Source organism: Artemia sp. Qi Xiang Cuo, chromosome 10 (genome assembly GCF_049724085.1).
Source record: "Artemia sp. Qi Xiang Cuo chromosome 10, ASM4972408v1, whole genome shotgun sequence".
Classification (NCBI taxonomy): domain Eukaryota; kingdom Metazoa; phylum Arthropoda; class Branchiopoda; order Anostraca; family Artemiidae; genus Artemia; species Artemia sp. Qi Xiang Cuo.
This window is the reverse complement of record NC_142803.1, coordinates 61,061,616-61,083,011: the sequence shown is the minus strand read 5'-3', so window position 1 is coordinate 61,083,011 and position 21,396 is coordinate 61,061,616. Positions and strand designations below refer to the sequence as shown.

Below are 21,396 nucleotides of genomic sequence, written 5' to 3'. Positions count from 1 at the left end.
CTAAAATGGGAAGGTGCCCAATGGATATTCTTAAAAAAAATTACATTCTATAGAATGTAAAAATAATATCCAACTACACTTAGTATTAAGATAAAATATCATGCTAAACAGATATTAACATTTTTAAGACTCATACACCTTTACCTACCTAGCTGAATTTTTGACTGTCTATGCAATATACAGAATATCTACCTAGTTAGGTAATAATGTAGCTTAGTGTTTCAGATATATATCCAAATAGGTAGATAAGAAGACTCTCTTAGCAGTTTTGGGTTAATATCCAAGTAGCCAGATAATTCATTTCTCTTTGGCACAGCATGAACATCTAACTAGGTGGATAATACCAAGTCTTAACATTCCTGATAGGCTAGGCTATATATCCAACTAGGAGGATAGTAAATTCTATTAGGTTATGCAGTTTTGGGATAATATCCAACTATCCAGATAAATTGTTACTCTGAGCCAGAGACAATATATACCTAGAGTTATAATAATGTTACCTATCGTTTATGATACACATACAACTAGGCAGATAACAAGATTTTCTAAGAAGTTTTGGGTAAATATCCAACTAGACAGATGATTAATATCTATCAGGCACAGCATGAACATCTAACTAGGTGGATAATACCAAGTCTTAACACTCGTGATATATATCCAACTAGGAGGATAGCCTTAGTAAATTCCATTAGGCTATGCAGTTTTGGGATAATATCCAACTAGCCAGATAAATTGTTTCTCTTAGGCACAGCAAAAATATCTAACTAGGTGGATAATGCTGAGTCTTAGATATACTGATACATCCACCAAATTAGATGTTCATGCTAGGCTATGTCTAAGAGAAAAAATTGTCTGACTAGTTGGATATTATCACTAGTTTGTATGAAGAATTTACTTATCTGTCTAGTTAGATATATATCAGAAGCATTAAGTTAAAGTATTATCCACCTAGTTAGAGATATTAAGTTGGCTCTTATGCTTTATTGTATTTGGCTAGCAAGATAAAACTATTTTTCTTTAAAATTTTAGTTATTGTCCTGGTTGGATAATTTCTTATGTACTTAAAAGGATTTTTCAGATAGCTAACTAGTTGGATAATTTTGGCAATAACTAAGTGTGGTTTGATATTATTTTTAAATTCTATAGAATAGAAATTTTTAGATGTTATCAATTGGGTATGCTCCCCGCTAAAATGTGGGTAATTTTTTTATTCATATTATTAACTTCTGAATAAAGTAAACATACCACTTGATGTATTTTATATACGGTTTCTAAATATAATAATTATTTTTGTCAGAACTGAATTTTATCCCCACTCTATAGCCTATATACCAATTCAGGGTATATTTTTGCACACTAAGGGGGGGGAGAAGTTTTACTTACCTCTCATTTATATAAGAAATGAAATTTACCCCCACCCCCCTAATGTGCAAATATATACCTTGGATTGGTATATATATATACAGGCTATTGGGGTGGGGGTAAAATTCATTTCTGACAAAAATGATTATTACGCTATATTTGGAAAGAGCAAAAAAAAGGTATCAAGTGTTATATTTACTTTATTATTAATTAAATAATATGAATAGTAACAAAATTACCAAAATGTGTCCTAGGCAAGGCCAAAGCCAGAATTTTTTTAGGTGTTTTGGCACAAAAATTTGGGGTGGGGGTATGCACTACAGAAAAAAATCAAAAATACATACAAAATAAAAAAAGCATAAAAAAGGGATAAAGGATAATAAAAAAAGCATTAAGAGTAAAGCATAGGCCTAGCATAGGGTAAAACACCCAGTAGTCAGACGCTTTAATCACTTTGAAAACTTTTTGGCAATTAAACTACTCTAATTACTGTATTATACCACCTAGAAACTTAACTTTTTTACCATTAAGTTCCTTGTGGTTTTGTGAACAAGTAGGTTATTAATTCAAATAGTTTTGCTTGTACAACACCTCCTATTTTTAAATTTACTAAGAAGTGACAAATCTGCTAATAGCTGGACATAGGAATGGCTCATTGTAAATAGTTATGATGCTGCTTATTTCTGTCCAGTGATTTGCCTATTTCCAGACAAAAATGGTTTTTGCACAGCTGTTGCTATATGCTGTAATCTCAGACAAGGTAATTTCAAAATAGCTATTGGTTGTTAATTCACCATTTTGCAAATGAAAAATTAAATTTTAAAAGGTTTATTAATTTAACAAATTTGTTATTTAAATTTGATTTTCAGAGAAGTTAATTATTCAGATTGGAATTATTGAGGAAAGTGATTTTCCTTGTTATTCAATGAGGGCAGGTGCGGATCAAGGATTTTTTTTTTTGGGGGGGGGGGCAAAATAGGTGGATCCAATAAAAAAATTTAGGGGGCACAAAATAGGTTGATCTGATAAACTTGCATCAGGAGTAAGTTTAATTAATGCAAACTTCAGTTAATTAAGTAAATTATGCTACTTTAGGCTACACTAGGGGGGCATGCACCCTGTTGCCCCCTCCCTGCTGGATCAGCCACTGGATGAGTAGAACTGGTATTCCCCTGTACAATGTTTTCAACTATGCAAGATTCCAATGGTACACTTTTCATATTGATCTGACACTATTTTTGATGTGTTTTAGGCTTTTTATAGAAATCACTATAAACTTCTTTTCAGAATAAAGTTTTACTTTAAAAAAAACCAAAATAATAGTTACCATTCCTGAATCAATTTCACATGGCAACTTTTTCTCAGTAGTATTTTTTTTTCAAAATGTTTTTAACTTTTGGTTACTATGCACTGTTGTTTGCTCTTTACTAGGTTACACCTACCTCTGCAACCATGACAGCAGTGAATCCAGAGGGGGGGGGGGCAAGGGAGGCACATGCCCCCCTAACGTAGTCTAAAGTTGTGTATTTTGCTTAATTAATGCAAGTTTGCGTTAATTAAACTTGCTCCTAACACAAGTTTATTGGATCAACCTATTTTGCACCCCCTCCCCCTACAAAGTTCCTGGATCCGCCCTTGAATCATATTGAGGGGAATTGGCGGGGTAGAAATCTCTACGGGGTTGAAATTGTCTAGATTAACTCTGTCCGAAAGGAGATTTTTCACTGGAGAAAATTGCCGTGGGAGTTTTCCAAGTAATAAATTTTCTAGAGTGACTTTTCTGAGGGAGCAAATTTGTACTTAGTGGGGAAATTTTTTTGTGGGGAAACTTCCATAGAGGATGGGATTTCTGTATTTTTTTTGTGGGGGGTGGGGTGTTACACAAAAAGCATTAAAAAATTGGGTACTTATGCATTATGTGGGCACCACAAAAGAAGTCAAATTTGGCTAATTCTAATGAAATAAAATAAAAAATGATGAATATATCATAGTTTGAAACAAATTTGGGCTCTATTTTTGCACATTAAGGGGGGGGACATGGGTAAAGCATTGCATTTGTTAAATTTGTAGCCTACCTAGGTACCTTTCCCCCTCCCCTAAGCCCTAAAAAACAATTGTTTAAATATCAAAACTCCATGAGAAACAACGCTTTGCAATCAATGTAGGTCTTGCAAAGAGCCATTTGATGGGTTTTGTTGGGCAACTGTAGCCTTTTCCATTTGACATCTCATATACAGTATATAGCAGTACCCCTGCATGATGCATAAATACCAAAATTTGTTTACATACATTTTTGTTATGTTTTACAAGTCAGACAAACATTTTTTGGGGGGGGACGGGGGTTCAACCCCCCCCCCCCCTGGGTGGTGCTGTGCCCAAGGAAACATATTTGCTATTGTACAAAGAAACCAGTCACGAAAAACCTGTCAAATAGGCTATTTGCAAGAGACCGCTATAGGTAAATGACTGCAAAGCTGTGGTTTCTCAATGACTGTCAATATTTACATGATTGTTTTTTGGGGTTTAAGGGGGGAAAAGGTACCTAGGTTAGGTTTGATTACGTCTTTAATATATTGTGTGATTTACCCCCCCCCCCCTAATGTGCAAATATATAGCCAACATTTGGTTACAAACTCTTGCATATTCATCCTATTTTATTTTATTTACTAAGAAGTGACAAATTTGCTAACACTCAGACATATAGGAATTGCTCATTGTTGGTTGTTAATTCATCATTTGGCAAACAAAACATTAAATTTTAAAAGGTTTATTAATTTAACAAATTTGTTATTTAAATTTGGTTTTCAGAGAAGATAATTATTCAGATTGGAATTATTGAGAACAGTGATTATCCTTGTTATTCAATGTGGGCAGGTGCAGATTAAGGATTTTTTTTTGGGGGGGGGGGGGGCAAAATAGGTGGATCCAATAAAAAAATTATAGCGCGCAAAATAGGTTGATCCAATAAACTTGCATCAGGAGTAAGTATGTTTAAGGCAAACTTGAGTTAATTAAGTAAATTACACTACTTTAGGCTACACTAGGGGGGCATGCGCCCCTTTGCCCCCTCCCTGCTGGATCTGCCACTAAATGAGGGGAACTGGTATTCCCCTTTACAATGTTTTCAACTATGTGAGATTCCAATGGTACACTTTTCATATTGATCTGACACTATTTTTGATGTGTTTTAGGCTTTTTTTTTAGAAATCACCATAAACTTCTTTTTTAAGAAGTTTATTTTACTTCTTCATAAACTTCTTCTTCTTTCATAAACTTTTACTTTTAAAACAAACCAAAATAATAGTTACCATTCCTGAATCAATGTCCCATGTCAATTTTTTTCCAGTAGTAGGTCCAATTTTTTTTTTCAAATTGTTTTTTAGCTTTTGGTTACTATGCACTGTTGTTTGCTCTTTATTAGGTTACAGCTACCACTACAACCATGAAGAGGGGAATTGTCTTGGTGAAAATTTCTACTGGGTTGAAGTTGTCTAGAATAACTCTGTAGGAAAGGAGATTTTTCATGGGAAAAATTTACCATGGGAGTTTTCCAAGGAATAAATTCTCCAGAGGGAATTTTCTGCAGGAGTAAAGTTGCGCTAGGGGGCTGGTTATTTTTGGGTAAACTTCCATAAAGGATGGGATTTCTGTTTTTTCTGGGGGAGGGGGTAAACAAAAAAAGCATTGCAAAATTGGGTACTTACACATTATTTGGGCACTGCATAATTTACAAGTCAGATAAATATTTTTTGGGGGGAGAAAGGGGGGTGGTGGCTCATACACCTAACCCCCCCCCCCTGGGAAATGCCTTGCCCAAGGAAACAAATTTGTTATTGTACAAGGAAACCAGTCACAGAAAACCTGTCAAATAGGCTATTTGCAAGAGACCACTGTAGATAATAAAGGACTGCAAATCTGTGGTTTCTCTTGGAGCCGTTGTTATATTTTGATAGTGCAAAACGTGGACACTATATCTGGTACACCCAGATAAGAAAAGAACATTAAATTTGGTCAGTTTCCTGTTTTTAACACGAAAGGAGCTTCTAACAATTTTTCAGGCATGTAACGTTCAAACTGTCATTACTTCGATATTCATTGAAACAATAAGATGGGATAAGCGCCAATGCGTCAACATACATCTGATCTTCTCTGAAATGTAGCCACATTAGCTTTTTCTTTATAAAATTAAATGAAAATGGTGACGGAAATTGTATTGTTGAAACTAGGTTCCAAGTATCGAAAATTCTTGTTTGATGTAGTGGAATACCAGGCGGACTAAAAATGTTCCTTCAGCTGCATTCAAGCGTAAATATTGGCTTTTATCAAGGGATTTATTTCTTTGGCGAATATCTCGTAGTAACCTTGTTGAAATTTTGGACAGACAGCAATAGGCCCTGTCAAAATATAGGTAACTATGTCGAAACTTCACTGAACATGTAAAACAGATGAGAAATAATAGGTGTTAAAATTCCAGGATCCACTGACGAAACCATAGGCACCATAGCTGTTAAATTTACGGGTGCTTTCTGCGCAGCGAGAGATTTTGATGATTATTATTTCTAATAATATTTCAGATGAAAGAACATTTAAACAAAAGGTTTTTTTTAACTTTGAAGTTTTACTTACAGACACTGGGTTTTTTCCATCATCTGAGGAACTTCCCCTTGGCCTCATACCATGCAGGGGCGTAAATTGCTATGGGGCAGGGGGGCAGTTGCCCCCCAGACCTCGTTTTGCCACCACCACCCCCAGACCTGATTTTGCCCCCCCCCCCCTCCCAGATTTTTTTAGATTATACCCTTATTTATCCTTCATCCAAATAAAAAATACAAATTTTATTGAATACAAAATCTTATACAAAATGAAGCGTAGGCCTATGTTTTGGATGAAACTAAGAATCTGCATATGAAAATAAAATCCACTAAATCAAATAAACTTCTTAAATTTCTTGAAATCCACTCCCGTTTTCCTAGACCCTATCCCTTCCGAAATGCTAGTGAAACAATTTTTGTTATACTAAATTTGTTATACTAAATACTATTTGTATTTAATAATGTATGTTAAAATTTTTTGTACCGATTTTTTTATACCAAATACTACATACTTGAAACAATTTTGTTAGTTTTATTACTTCTACGTTTTGAATAGTCTTTTAGACATTAAATGAAGTTGAAGAGAAACAAAGGAATAAGAATATACATGTCAAATACACCAGGTTCCGCCCACAAGTATTCCCCAAGTATTTAGACAAGTGTCGAATAGGGTTCCCGCTTGCGTTGAAAACAGGTAACGTTTTTGTTGTGTCAAATAAGTAGGTGAAAATGCTCTAATTTCGGAAAATTGGAGTTTTGTACCCTTTCCAGACAAAACTTCAAACTTCTCATCAAACAGTTAGATTCCTAGATGTTTTTCCTACATACTGAAACCCTTTTCAAACCAAAAGTCTTTAAATTAAGACTTCTAGAGTAGAAAAATTGGTTTTTTAAATAAACTGTCGAATCATCAGTTTGACACCCAATACGGGTGTCGAATTGGGTTCCAACTTGCGTTGAAAACAGGTAACTTTTTTGTTGTGTTGAATTTGTAGGTGAAAATGCTCTAATTTCGGAAAATTGGAGTTTTGTACCCTTTTCAGACAAAACTTCAAACTTCTCATCAAAAACAGTTAAATTCCTAGATATTTTTCCTGCATATTGAAACCCTTTTCAAACCAAAAGTCTTTAAATTAGGACTTCTGGAGAAGAAAAACTGTTTTTTTTTACAAAAACTGTCAAATCATTGGTGCCTTTACCCTATTTTATTTCATTAGCATTAACCTAACTTGACTTCTTTGGCAGTATAGATAGATAGATAGATAGATATTTATTGCAACAAAAGCCTTTTTGAGCCATGGCAAAATAACAAAACAAAAATAAATACAAAAAATACACACTTTAAATTACTCACAATTCATCAAAAAAATTTCTCTATGTGCCATACCCACTCATACAAATTTACCCAACCTTCTAAAATCATTAAAATTTCTACTTTTTAAAATTTTTTCAAACCAATCCACCCCTCCAAAATCTGTTGAAAACACTTCCCTCCTCAAATTTCTCAACTTCTGGCATTTACCTATAAAATGGATAAGATCTTCCTCCTCTCCACCCATAGGACACTGGTAAGGACTATTTTTAATCCTAAAATTCCCAATATATTTCCTCCTTTCTCCAATACCCAAAAAATTACCACAAACCGAAATTACCCATCTTAAATCCTCACTACTCATCCCCGCTTTAAAGTAAACTTCCTCCCCCAAACCTCCTTTGCCAGCCCATACAGCCTCAGGGACGCCGAGGATGATTTCTGATTCTGCCAACTTTGAATTTCCTGCTCTATTAGTCTATCCTTTACTTTTTTAGCAACTAGCCCCACTTCCACACCTAGCCCCTTGCCCTCATTCCAATACTCACTAAAACCACATCTATCAATAGTCTCTTTTACCTGGTTTGGCCAAGAACTTTTCCTGCCATCTACTAGCATCTCCTCATATGCATTCTTTACTAGCCTCCTACTAGGCATATTTATAATCCTTTCCCAATAATTTACTATCCGCACTAACCTTCCCACCCTTAATGATAACAAACCTAAATCAACTTTTAATACTACATGATTAAACTTATCACTAACCCCCATTAACCGCTTAAATTACATCAACTGTAGCCAGTATACCTTATCCGCCTTCTCCATACCCTGCACATCTACTGAAAAAGACGTTACGGAAGCTAGCTTAGTCTGGACTATCTTTTTTTGAAGCCTAAGGTCTGTCAGTCCTACATTGAAAACGCTACTCCTTAAAACTAGCCAAATAGCCCTAAGACCTTTACTAGCTACATAATCAATTTGCCCTTTCCACCTACCATTTGAAGTAAACTTGCATTCTAAATAAACAAAATCTTCAACTACTTTAAGCACTTCTTCTCCTACACTAAACCTTTCCTCTATATTTCCATGTTGTCGAAATACCATAACTACTGACTTTGTGACATTTAGGACCAAACGCTTCTTATCTAGGTATGAGGACACCATTCCTAGCAGTTTTTGAAGGTCAGGCCCATCTTTAGCCACCAATACTATATCATCCGCAAATAACAGAGCAAACACCTGCATTGCAGACAGATTTAGAGTTGGGGCTCCCTGCCCTACCATATATTCTTCTATATCATTGAGATACAGGGAAAACAACCTAGGTGAAATTGTACAACCTTTTTTAACCCCTAACCTACTGACAATTGCCCTAGAATAAGACTTTCCTACCTTAAATACCATTCTAACAACCAAATACATTTTAACAACCAATCCTACAAAACGTCTTGGCAGCACTAACTTTATAAGTCCTTCTACTAACAAATCTAGTGAAACTTCATCGAATGCACCTCACAGGTCTAAAAAAGTTGCGTATAGCCTACCATCCCTTTTCCTCATATACTTCCTAATAAGCCCATACAAAATAAATATCTGATCTACCCCACTATAATCCTCTCGAAACCCTACCTGAATTTTTATTAACTTATTTGATTCTTTAAGCCAATTATATAATCTAGCCACTAACACTTTACAAAATGATTTACTAAGGCTATTTCCTAAATGAATCTCTCTATAATTCTTATGCAAAGCTCGGTCTCCCTTTTTAAAAAGTGGTAAAACTATTGAAATATTCCACTGTTGAGGCCAAACCAACTTGCTAAGGACACTTGAAAATAACGTTGATAACAAAGGCAACAAATATACCCTAGACCACTTCCAGAGCCTTGTTGGGATGCCATCAACTCCTGTTGCTGAGGTCCCTCTTATCTTCTTTAGCGAATTCCATATTTACTCACCTGTGAAAGGCTGCAGTAGTTTGTAATCTTCTTCCTTTAGAGGGAATTCTGCAAGGTTTTTGCTGACCACCCACCAACTCAGGCTATCCGTTTCCTCTCTTTCTGTCATCTTGCTTTCAATGAATTCTGGCCAACTTTCCGCCGGCAGGATACTCGTCTTGTCAGAAGCGTTTGTAACTGATTTTTTTATTATTTTCCAAAACTCATTCTTGTTACTATTCCTAAATTCCCTTTTCATTCTCTCTGCTTCCTCCTCTTGAAATTTATACTTCTTCACTTTTTTCTTATACTCTTTTCTTTGGCTTTTATACATATTATAAAGATATTCCCTGTCCTCATATGAACATTGTCTCAGTAGCTCCAATGTTTGCACCAACTCTGAATTTTTCTCTGCGCATTCACCATCAAAAAAAACATTTAACTTCCGTGGTTGTTTCTGAGCTGTAGTAACACCTACTTCATACAAACTATCAATTAATACCTTTAATGACTCTTCTATTTTTCTTTCATTTGCCAATATTTCTCCCTTCTCTAGTGCTGCCTGAAATTCATCTTCTTCTTTCTTCTATTTAACAGCAGGCGGGCTTTTCAGTAAAACTATTTAGCCCTTTTCCTTTTGCTTCACTCTGTGGGCTAAAGAGCTACTGGCTTGATTGCCTCATATTTATTAGATATACTCAGATATCTTTCAGCAGATCTTTTGACTCTAGGAGTTCAAATATAAGATGATAGATGTCGATTTCTATGCTCTGTGTGCAGGTATAGTTGGCTAGGCTCTTGGCTGATAGTGGAATTTTGTGGTGTTTGAAGTATTTTAACAGTTTACAAAGCAAGGTATGTTGTGCAGACGTCAGCATATTACATTCAAATAGGCAATGGTCAATTGTTTCATTATTCATATTACAATGCCTGCAAAGAGGGGACAGGGGAATTGAACCACTTGAATTAGAAAGCTTATATGAGAATGCAAGGAAATTTAGTCCATTTGTTCCAAAACAAACTCTATGATAAATTTTAGAAAGATACTTATTGGGAAAGGGGGAAAGGATACGATTAATCTTATTAATATTAATATCTGATAGCCTCCATCGGTAAATATCTCTAATTGGGATTGATCTCCCACTTGGCTGGTCAACATTTGTAGCATTTTTGCTATATCATCAACCTGATGATTACCTCTTATGCCAGAGTGGATAGGAATATACTGAAAATAAGTGTTTATGCCACTTGAAGCAATACTATCAATAATACTGAGACAATGATATGTCAATGTCCAACTTATATTGAGGAGATGAGGCCAGCAACTCTAGGCTTGATAACGAGTCAGAATAGATGATAATATAATTCGAATTTGCAATCAAAGGTTGGTTTTGCTTAAGGTGTTCTAATGCCATGATTATGGCATTTACTCAGCAGACATTATAGATAAATTATTAAATAATCTCGCGCCCATTGCAATTTTCAGGTGAGGAAGAAATACACCACTTGCTACCTTCTCATTCATTTTTGACCCATCAACAAATATTTGGAAGTGATTTTTATAGGCAATTGTATTAAGTTCTGCAAATTTTTTCTGGACAAAAGCAATGGGGGTTAAATCTTTATTCCATTTTGAAAATTCAGTATTTATTATGGGAAATGACCAATTCCATGGAGGGGATTGGGGGAAAGTAGGTGCAATAGACTTTGCTGGTACAGGGAACTTCTTTTGAATATTGGCATACTCATCTGCAATACTATCTATACATGGCTGGATTTCTTAACCAATTATGTAATGTGTGTGAGCTATTTGATTCAATTTTTGTAAGATGTTTTGTCAAGAGAAATCTACGTCTCTCCCTTATTGTTATTAATCCACTCTCCATAAGCAGAAACTTGGTGCTTGTGGGTTTCATAAGACCAAATATGAGACGTATTATATCATTTTTTGTTGTTTCAATTTTTTTCATCTGGGTCTTTGCACATGCACCATAGACAATGAGCCCATAGTCAATATGGGGTTTTATATGTGATTTATGAAACTGGAGTAAGGTTTTCTCCTTACAACCCCAGGGTGTGGAAAAAAGTCTTTTTAGTATATTTCTTTTCTATAACTTTTTTTTTATTGTGTTTGAAATGTGGAGAGGGAAATTAAGTTTTTGGTCAAGCATGAGACCTAGGTAATTAATATGATTATCTTCTGGAATAGTTATTATATTTAGAGTTAGTTTTGCATTAACATGGTTTCGCTTCCGGTGAAATTGGATTATTTTTAACTTGGTGGGTGCAATGGGTAAATTTGAATGTTGAGAGAATTTTTCAAACTGGAAAAGTGACTTCTGCAGATTTGACTGTGCTATCTGAAAGGTGTTGCCAGATGACCATAGCACCAGATCATCAGCATATTGTAGATTCGTTTGGGGTAGGTTCGTGTCCCAGAGATATAGGGCAAATAGGAGGCAACTGAGGACTGCTCCCTGAGGTAGGCCTTTGGATATTGTCTTTTGGGGTGAAGAGGCTGAACCAACACAAACAATGAAACTTCGCACTTCTATGAAGGATTTAATAAAAGATACTAGCTTAGGAGGTACTCCAAGGTTTGCAAGCTTATTTAAAAGGATTTGGTGGTTCATATTGTCATATGCCCCTTCAAAATCTAGGAAAGCTGCCACTAGGATATTATTTTTTGAGAAAGATTCATTTATTGCATTTGTTAGCAAAATGAAAGCATCTGTTGAGGAGTGGTATTTCCTGAATCCAGTTTGAGTGTGTGGGATCATGTTATTTTTCTCAACAAACCAGAGGAGTCTGTGATAAATCATTTTCTCCATTATTTTCCCCATCACAGGTGTAATCATTATGGGCCTATAAGACTCAGGGTTATCTTTTGGTTTATTTTTCTTTAGGATTGGTAGGAGGGACGAACATTTCCATATATTAGGGAACATAGAAGATGCCCAAGCGTGATTATAACAATTTAGCAGTTCTTGTTTGTATGAAGGTGTGAGATTCTTCATCCATGTAGGGTGTATATTGTCATAGCTGCTGCTAGTTTTGGTCCTAATATGATGTATTGCATTATTCAATTCCTGGATTGAAAACGGATTAGTTATGTACTCGGATCCTGGGCGTGGTTGGTAACTTGGGTTCATAGGAATTGTGGACAGTTTGCTTCGATTATTTGATGTTAGCTTATTAACAAAAAGAGTTGCAAATAGGTTAGCCTTTTCATTATCATTATCATAATGGGTATTATTATGTATAAGCTCATACAGGAGTGGGTTGGGGGAAGTCTTTTTCCCACATATGTGGCTTATGACTTTATGTATAATTGGCTCATGCGTTTCTATGGAGAGATTATTAACAATATTATTACAGTATTTATATTTAGCATCTATTATAGTCCTTCTTAGATTAGATTCTACTTGTAATTTTTTTAAATATGTATTAGGTGTTGGTTTTTCTTATGAATTCTGTCCTAGCTGCCTTTTTTATATTACATTTATTTTGGCACTCATTTGTCCACCATGCTTTAGGAATTTGTTTAGGGAATGTTTTCTTTGGTGTTGTCCTGGGAATAGCATGATTAGCTGTATTTATTAGTAAAGATGTCAAGGCTTCAGCATGTGTGTTAACTGTTGTGTTAGAAATGCATGAACTTTGGGTGAAACTTGTAATTTCATCATTTAGCTTATTTTGGAACATAGACCAATTTGCTTTAGTCTTGATATATATGGAGGTATGAGATAAAGTTTCAGCAGGTTCATTTAGAGAGCAAACTATAGCAAAGTGGTCTGTACATAGACTATCAATTTTATTTATGTAAATTTTGTTCAAAAAATTTAAAGACACAATTTGTAGGTCAATTGTGGAGAATTTGCCACTTTTGGGGTTAAAATATGTATTCAGGTTTGGAGGGGTGGCAACAGCTAATTCATTTTTATTTGAAGTCATATGCTCAATAAATTTACCAGCTTTATTTGCTGGTTTATTCCCCCAAGAAATGCTTTGGGCATTGAAATCACCACAAATAATGATATTTTTTAACATATTAGAATTATTTATATAATTAAAGAAATCCTTGGCATCTGTAGTTTGGCCATTAGGGTTATAAAAGCTTATTATGTAGGTTTTTAAATTATTCAGCCAAACACTAAAACCAATTACATCAACATCATTTTCAAAATCTGGAAAATTGATGCCACAAAATTTTATATTATTATTAACTAATAAAGCTACACCTCCTCCTTTTCTCTCTGAAGATCTATCCTTTCTCAGGATATAGATAATTTCGGAGACCGCACTGCCTTTCCATGACGATAAATAAAAGTTCAAATAGGGATAAAATCCTTTTAATAGACAGTGATGATAGAAATTCACAAAAAAAACAGATATTTCAGTCACATATATACATATATACTACTGATGACGGTCACTGTATATGTGACCGAAATACCTGGTATTTTTGTGAATTTCTATCATCACTGTCTATTAAAAGGATTTTATCCCTATTTGAACTTTTATTTATTCTCAGGATAGTATATCCCAGAGACTTAATTTGTTGATTTTGGGTTAAATGAGTTTCCTGGAGGCAAGCAATATTCATGGAATTATTATTCATAAATGATATTAGTTCATTTAGCTTATTTTCTGTGAGTGATCTTACATTCCATTGGAGTATTGATAAATGTTGTGTTGTTGATTTATTCTTCATATGACTGTGTATCAATGTTCAGCTTTGTTAAAAGTAAAGCAAGATTTTTTTTTTTGCTTGAATGAGCATATCATCTGGGATGTATATTTTTGCCAATTCTGCAATAATTTTTGTTTTCTGTAGTTGATGTATGTTCATGGACTGAACTGCATTACAGTTTAGAATGAATAAGCATATATTTGGGGATTGCATTTTTGGTTGTGAATCCTGTTTGTTGGTTAAGAGATTGATTCCTGGTAGTTTTTCGGGTTTGTTTCTTCGTGGGAGGGGGGGCCAGGCGGACCTCATCTCACCGAACCAGGAGGCTTGTTGGCTTGGTGATTCCTTCTGATAGGGATTTGAGCTTGGGGGCTTAGAAGATGGTGTTTTATATGGGGTGCTTGATGCATTTGGGGCATTTGACTTGGGGGTTTTGGTTGGTTTCATTACAGGCTTTATTTGGTATTGTTGGGCAGCATTTGCTTCCATTGCTGCAAAGGGGTATGGGATGGCCTTCTCTGTTGATAGTTGGAGTGTCAGAGCTCTTTTCTTGTATGCAGGGCATAATGATTTATTTGTAGATTCATGTGGGCCTTTGCAATTGATGCATGTAGGCTGAGTGTTGTTGCAAGTTGTCAGCTCTTTAGGAGGGAAAGATTTACAATTAATACACTCTTGGGGAATTTCATTGCATTTGTTTGTCGTGTGTCCCAGTTTGAAACACTTCTGACACTGAATAGGCTTAGGTTTGTATTCCTTGTGTGGTTTGATTTGCCCAAATAGGAATAATTTTTCTGGGATATCAATTTTTGTCCTTCAGTGTGAATAAGAAGGATCTACTAGTTTTTAGGCCATTAGAGTTAGGTTTTCCAAGTTGAGTAACATCCTCAACTGGGATTGTGTTTCCAGCCCTATCTGAGAGGCCTTCTTTTAACTCCTGAGTAGATATCTCTGGGGGAACATTATAAACTACTATTTTTGTTGGTGATTGTTTTGGGTTCCAATTAGATGCAATAATTGGGATATTCAGAAGGGATTTAAGGTTAATTATTGTATCTGCTGATTTTTGATCTTCTACAGCTATTAGCAGAGATCCATCATGGTTAATATTAAGAGAAAACGTTGATTTTAGCAATTTAAAAATTGCAACTCTTATTGCAGTGATCATTTTTATTTCAAAGGGGACAGTGGGAGTAATTTTAAGGTAGATTCCTAAGTTTTTTGAGGGAGGATCTTGGGCAGAGAGAGGGGAAATGATTTTAATTGGGGAGATTTTTTTCCTTTTTTTAGAACTTCTAGAGAGGAAGCTTGAAACCCATTATCATCATTTATGGTTACATTAGCCCCTACACTTATCATTGTCCTATTCTCCGAATTGGAGCTATCATTAGAACTTTGAGATAGGGTGCTTGACCAGCCAGGATGGGTATCTTTCACTATGACACTTTCACTGGAATTTGATTTTGGATCTGGGGGGACTTTTTTTTTTGGAGGACTTCTAATCATTGCCTATTGGAAAAAGCTTTAAACACAAAAATAAAAATATAATAAGAAGGGAAAATAGATAATATTGAACCGTCTATACTATACTATGGGGAGGATAAACACCACAGTATAGCCCTGAGGATGACTTGAGCAGAATTGGTTTGGTACAACTGCTGATTAGAAGAGATAATAATCACAAGAAAATATATTTCGATTTTCTTATAAGGTTGCTGTTGCTGTTGACAGCCTAACCTTAACCATCTTTTCTTCCTGTGATTCTAGCCTCAATGGATCTCTAACTTCTAATCTTTCTTCTAATACCTTGCTCCTGAAACCCCCCCAATGACCTTTTTAATGCCCTCTTTTTCAACACTTTCAAAGACAACCTAATCGGCAGGTGATCAGAACCCAAAACCGGGACCACCCCTAAACAAGCACAATCCGGCCAAAGAGACTTATTTACAACTATATAATCTACTACACTTGGATACTTCCCAAAAAAGCAAGTAAACTCTCCCCGCTCTTTATCCTCCCGTTAACTATAATTAAATTTTCCTTACCACAAATTTCCAAAAGTTTACTTCCCCACCTATTTTTTTTGGCAATGGTCCTTACTAGTCCTTGGAGGGATCTCATCCTTTTCTTCATCACCCATTCCATCACGACGAGAATCCGAGTGGGTATGGTCTTCAAATTGGCAAGACCATGGCTCTTACAACTCCCCAGTGTATGCATTGAAATCTCCTAAAAGAATAAAGCCATCGGCAGGAAACTTTGTCAAAAAAATATGCAACTCTTTTTTGAAATATCTCCCATGTATCCTCTTCTGAAAAAGAACTACTTTCTGGAGGGATATAAACAGAACAAAACACATGACTTCTTTTCCCCCGTGAAATTCTTACCCAAATTAAGTTAAGACTCACTTTTTAGCCGGATCACATCATTAGATGACAAAAAAATATCTGAAACAAACAACGATACACCTCCATGATAACGACCATCATTTATTGGTCATTTATTGGGTAGCTCGCCAGCGCATACTCATCCTTTTTTATCCCAAATCCTCCTTGCTCACTCAAAAAACTTCCACCGTTACCACCCAGAAAAAAACCCCAATAGGCCCAGCAACATACCTTCCCTCTTAACACTCCAGTTAACCCCTACCACGTTGAAACTCCTGAAAAGACCACCGTCTTCTGTCCCTCCCTTATTTCCCCGCCTCCGACCCATGCGTTTAATCCCTCGTGCCCACCCTACCAGGGTGACTCTGGTCTGAGACCTTTTGCATTTAATAATTGTTGTTCTCACTATCCAAGTTTAGCCCCCGTCAAGAAGTCCACTAGAACCCCTGACCTCATCTGTGATATAAAAAAAGGAAAGTGTAAAAACGGTACCTTCACAAGTTACTTTCTATTACCCAAACTTTTTTTGAGAAACGCTTCGAGACTTAATTTTGAAAAACTTAATGAAATGGCCACCCTTTATAAAACATATAGATTAGATTTAATTTCTATTACTAAAGTTCAAGCTCAAAATTTACACATGTTAAAGATTAACATTTTTTCTCAATTTATTAAACTTAGACCAGAAAACCACCTTCTGGGTAAGAAAGGTGGCGGAATTCTGTTCTTTATCCGTAATGATTTATATCCAAGTTAAATCCCAATTCTGTGTTTTAATCCCTTTGATGAAATTAAGCAGCTATGTGTCTGACTTAAAGTCTTGTCACATCCTTTCAATTTAGTTTTCCTGTGTTGTTTTTATTACTACTCTAAGCGCAGATCCGCTTACAAAATAAATTTTATTGAAAAATTTAATGCAAGTGGTGACTTTGTACAATCTAAATAACCAAATGCAGGATTTTTCCTGATGGGTGACGTAAACGATATAAGACCTGATTCTACATGTAACGCTTTTAATTTAAAACAGGTCGTTAATGTCCCTACTACTAAAGGCAATACTACTCTTGATTTAATTTGCACTAATCTTTCGAAGTTTTACAAACCCGTCTCCACTCTGCCCCCCTAAGGGGTAGTTACCACTTTAGCCTTTTCCTATCTCCGCTGGCTAAAGTTAAACAGTCGTTTTCTATAACTGAAACCGCTTATAGACCTCTCACTGACTCAGGACTTTTCAATTTTGGCTCCTGGATTACTACTGAAAATTGGTCCACTGTGTATCAAACAAATGACGTTGGCTTTGTCCCTCCAAAATCTATTGAGGATTAATTATGAATTCCACTTCCCTGAGAAAAAATTTAAAACGTGTTCTACAGATAAGCCTAATGTTACTGAGTCTTAAAAAACTTATAAGAAAAAAAATCAATTCTTTCAAAGCAGGTCGTATTACTGAGGCTGATAGTCTAAGGAAGTTCCTAAAGAAAAAATTAAGAAAAGCAGCTTCTAATTATTATAATAATAAAGTCGAAGATCTATATTTTAACAAGCCCAAGCAATGGTACAGAAAAATTAAAGAAATATGCGGAAAAAGTCCTTCCGAAATTGATTTTCATCTCGCTGAACCCACTAATCAGACTGCGAAAGATCCGAACTTGTACCTAGATTTTATCAGGCCAAATCACTCCGCTTTCACTGGCTTAAGTACAAATAGTCCTCATCAAACTTCCCTCCTCTGTATTTTTTCCTCTGATGAAATAATCAATATTCTTGAGCTTAGAAAATCATGTATTTGTCCCTTAGGCATCCCAGTTGACTTAATTCAAGCCTTTTCGGAGAAAATTACTGAGCCTTTATCAAATATTTTCAACCACATCACAAAATTTTGTAAATTCTCATGTTGCTGGAAACAAGGTTTTATAACACCTGTCCCTAAAAAATGCGCCAGTCTGACTTTTGCCAACATTCGCCCCATTACGCTCACTTCTGTTTTTTCCAAACTTTATGAAGGTTTCCTCTGTGACTGGCTTAAGGATAAAATTTGTCCGCGTATTGACACCCAGCAGTTTGTTAACTTAAAGAAAACTTCCACCACCCATTACCTTGTGCACTTAATGCATACCATCGTAAGTAACCTTGATAAACCAAATGTCTGGCTGAACCTTGTCTTAGTTGATTTCCAAAAAGCTTTTGACCTGGTTGACCACACAATCCTAATTCGTTGACTACTGGTTGATTTTAAACTTGATTCTCTCTTAGTAAATATTTTTACATCGTCTCTTTCAAATAGATCTCATGCTATAAAATACAAAATATTTTCTCTAGCCCCCTCCCTATATATTGTGGAATTCCTCAAGGAACCTTATTGGGACCACTTTAATTTCTAGTCATGATTAACGATATCGGTAAGGAATTCCCCCTAAGGTGGAAATACGTGGATGACTTGACAATCCTTGAAGTATGTCACAGGAATATTAAAAGTGACCCCCTTGAAATTCTATCCCACATTTCGGATGAAGCTAAGAACCTAAATATGAAAGTAAATTCCACTAAATCAAGTATAATGAGGATAAATTTCTTGAAATCTATTCCCGCATTCCTTGACCCTTTCCCCCCAGATATTTCTGTGTCTTCCTTTAAACTACTTGGGGTTACAATTTCCTATAATTTAAAGTGGGATATCCCCGTGAAATATATTGTCCGTAGATCTAATGCGTCAATGTCTCTCCTTAAGCTCTTGAATAAATTTAACATCCCCCCATCCCATTCTTTAAGGATTTATACTTCCTTTGTCCGCCCGCATCTTGAATATGCTTTTCCAGTTTGGCATCCTGGCATCTCCCGTGATGAATCAGATAGAATTCAATCTATTCAAAAAAGAGCCATAAGAATAATTTTTAAAGAAACTTTGGTACCATATTCACTCCTTCTAAAAAAAAGCCAAGCTGGAAACTCTTGAGCACAGGAGAGGAACGTTGTGCCTCCGTTTCGCCAAAAATGCAATACTAACCTTCACACGGAAAACATTTTCCCCAAAAGACACTCCCCATCCAGACACCGCCTGCCACGTACTGTCTCTGAACCCATCCCTATCTTTTCCCCATCCGTTGTTCTACCTCCAGATATAAAAAAAATTTGTCCCCTTCATTACTTTTCAAATAAACCACTATTTTTTTTTTTTTTTTTTTTTTTAACTGGTGATACCCATGCTGGTGTCCGTTTGGGTCTTCCGTTCCCGCCCCGTTTTATATATTCTATTTTGAACCTTTTTAACATTATTTTTATATCAATTTTCTTTTTTGGTTTTGTTTTAATTTGTGCCTTTTTAACTTTCTTACATTTGACACTTTTTGTTTTTTAGACTAATGAATGGCTTTGCCTTTCTGATATTGTTGTTTTTGGCATTGTTTAGCCAGTTTTTTAGTTGTTGTGCTATTTCTATGTCTTTTTTTATTATATGACTCCGAAATGCGAATTCGGCCCTTCGGGGCTTGTGATAGTCATTTTTCGAAATAAATATCTTATCTTATCTTATTATCTTATATAATATAAGCTAATACCTATATTTTGGGTCAAAATCCAAAATCTTTAGATTTTTGGTCAACTCCCAATAAGTTACTAAGAATTAAATGTCTTGTTACTAGACTATGACTTACTTGACTTACTTGACTTAATGCTCCTGCTGGTGGTCCAGCGTAGAGAGACACGTGACTCTTTGCCTCCATTCGGAACGGTCTTGTGCAAGCGTGACTGCTTCTTGTATATCAGTGCTGATCATTGAGAGGTACTGGGTGAGGCTGTCCCTCCATCTGAACCGGGGCCTTCCTCTGGGGCGCTTCCAGCCATGCGCAGGGGGATCAAAATTGAAGAGAGTGCTGGCGGGTGTTTCTGCTGGCATTTGGACCAAATGGCCGAACCACTGTAGGGTTTGTGCAGCGACCTGACGAGAGTTGGGGGTCTGATCTGTTAGTGCCAGCAATCGGGTGTTCGAGACGAAGTCGTCCCATCTGATCCCTTCAATAAGTCTCAAGAACTATGTTTGGGCCATGTCTATGGCATCACGAGCAAAAGCAGCAGCCGGCCAGGTCTCAGCACCGTAGAGAAGGAGACTATGCAAAATATCAAACAGTTTGTGGTAACAAACTTACAGATCATTACCATGAACTGTTTGATCTGATCTGTTCGGTAAGGAGCGACATGGCTCAATAGTCACCAAAACTTAAAAAAATGGAATTTTGATACCAATAGATATATCAAAAGAATCGTTTTTTTATGCTGGTAAATTTAAATCTAGATAAATTTAATTATAGAAATGTAGCGCTTTACTTAAAACACAAAATAATATGAGTTTTGGTACAGTAAAAGCATAATAACAATTCATTTTAGAATTGTTGCTTTATTTTTTTTCTTGTTTGATTTGGTATCACTTCTGCATGATGGCTCATTTCAATACCCGGCTGTTGTTTTGGTTTTAAATAAGACATCCCATGATTACTTTGTAGACAAGTTTGAAGTAAAGCCATCTTGATAGCATTAGGATCAGGACTACAGACTAGCTTTAGAATTTGTATCATAGCTTGAAATTCACAAATAATCATATTTTCAGAATTCATATTATGTCTTATTTGATCTTCATTTCCAGTAATAATAAAGCATATATCTTACTTTTGAAGATTGTTTATTAATCACTATTGATTTTACAGCTTATGGCACTATTGAATATAATACCAAAATGCTACCTGATAAATCAATCCAATAATCTGTATGCTGTTCAATGACTTTGTAGTTATTTAAAAAAATATTTAATTCTACACTTGTTTTTAAGATAATTTTAATTGTATATGGAAAGTTACTGATGTCACAGCTGGTGTAAGACTAAGAAAAACTTTATAGATTAGTTTATTGTTGTCAGGCGTCATACTCACTTTTCACTCCCAAATCAATGTTCTAGTTTTTAATACTTGATTTTTGTGTTTTCAGTAAAGCACTAGTTTTTTATAATCCTAGAAACACAATAATTATTTGGTTTATTTGTACTTGTTTGATTGATATATATTAGATAGGCTGTGAAGCAATAATTTTTGTTTGTTTTAAGTTTCAACTTTGCTCTTCACTTCCT

General features: G+C 35.5%; 1 protein-coding gene across 4 annotated transcripts in view; it reads left to right on the top strand.

The window, feature by feature from the left end:
- The window catches only part of LOC148947985 (uncharacterized), a 54,732-nt gene that overhangs the window by 189 nt on the left and 33,147 nt on the right, over positions 1–21,396 (top strand). The window lies entirely within an intron of this gene.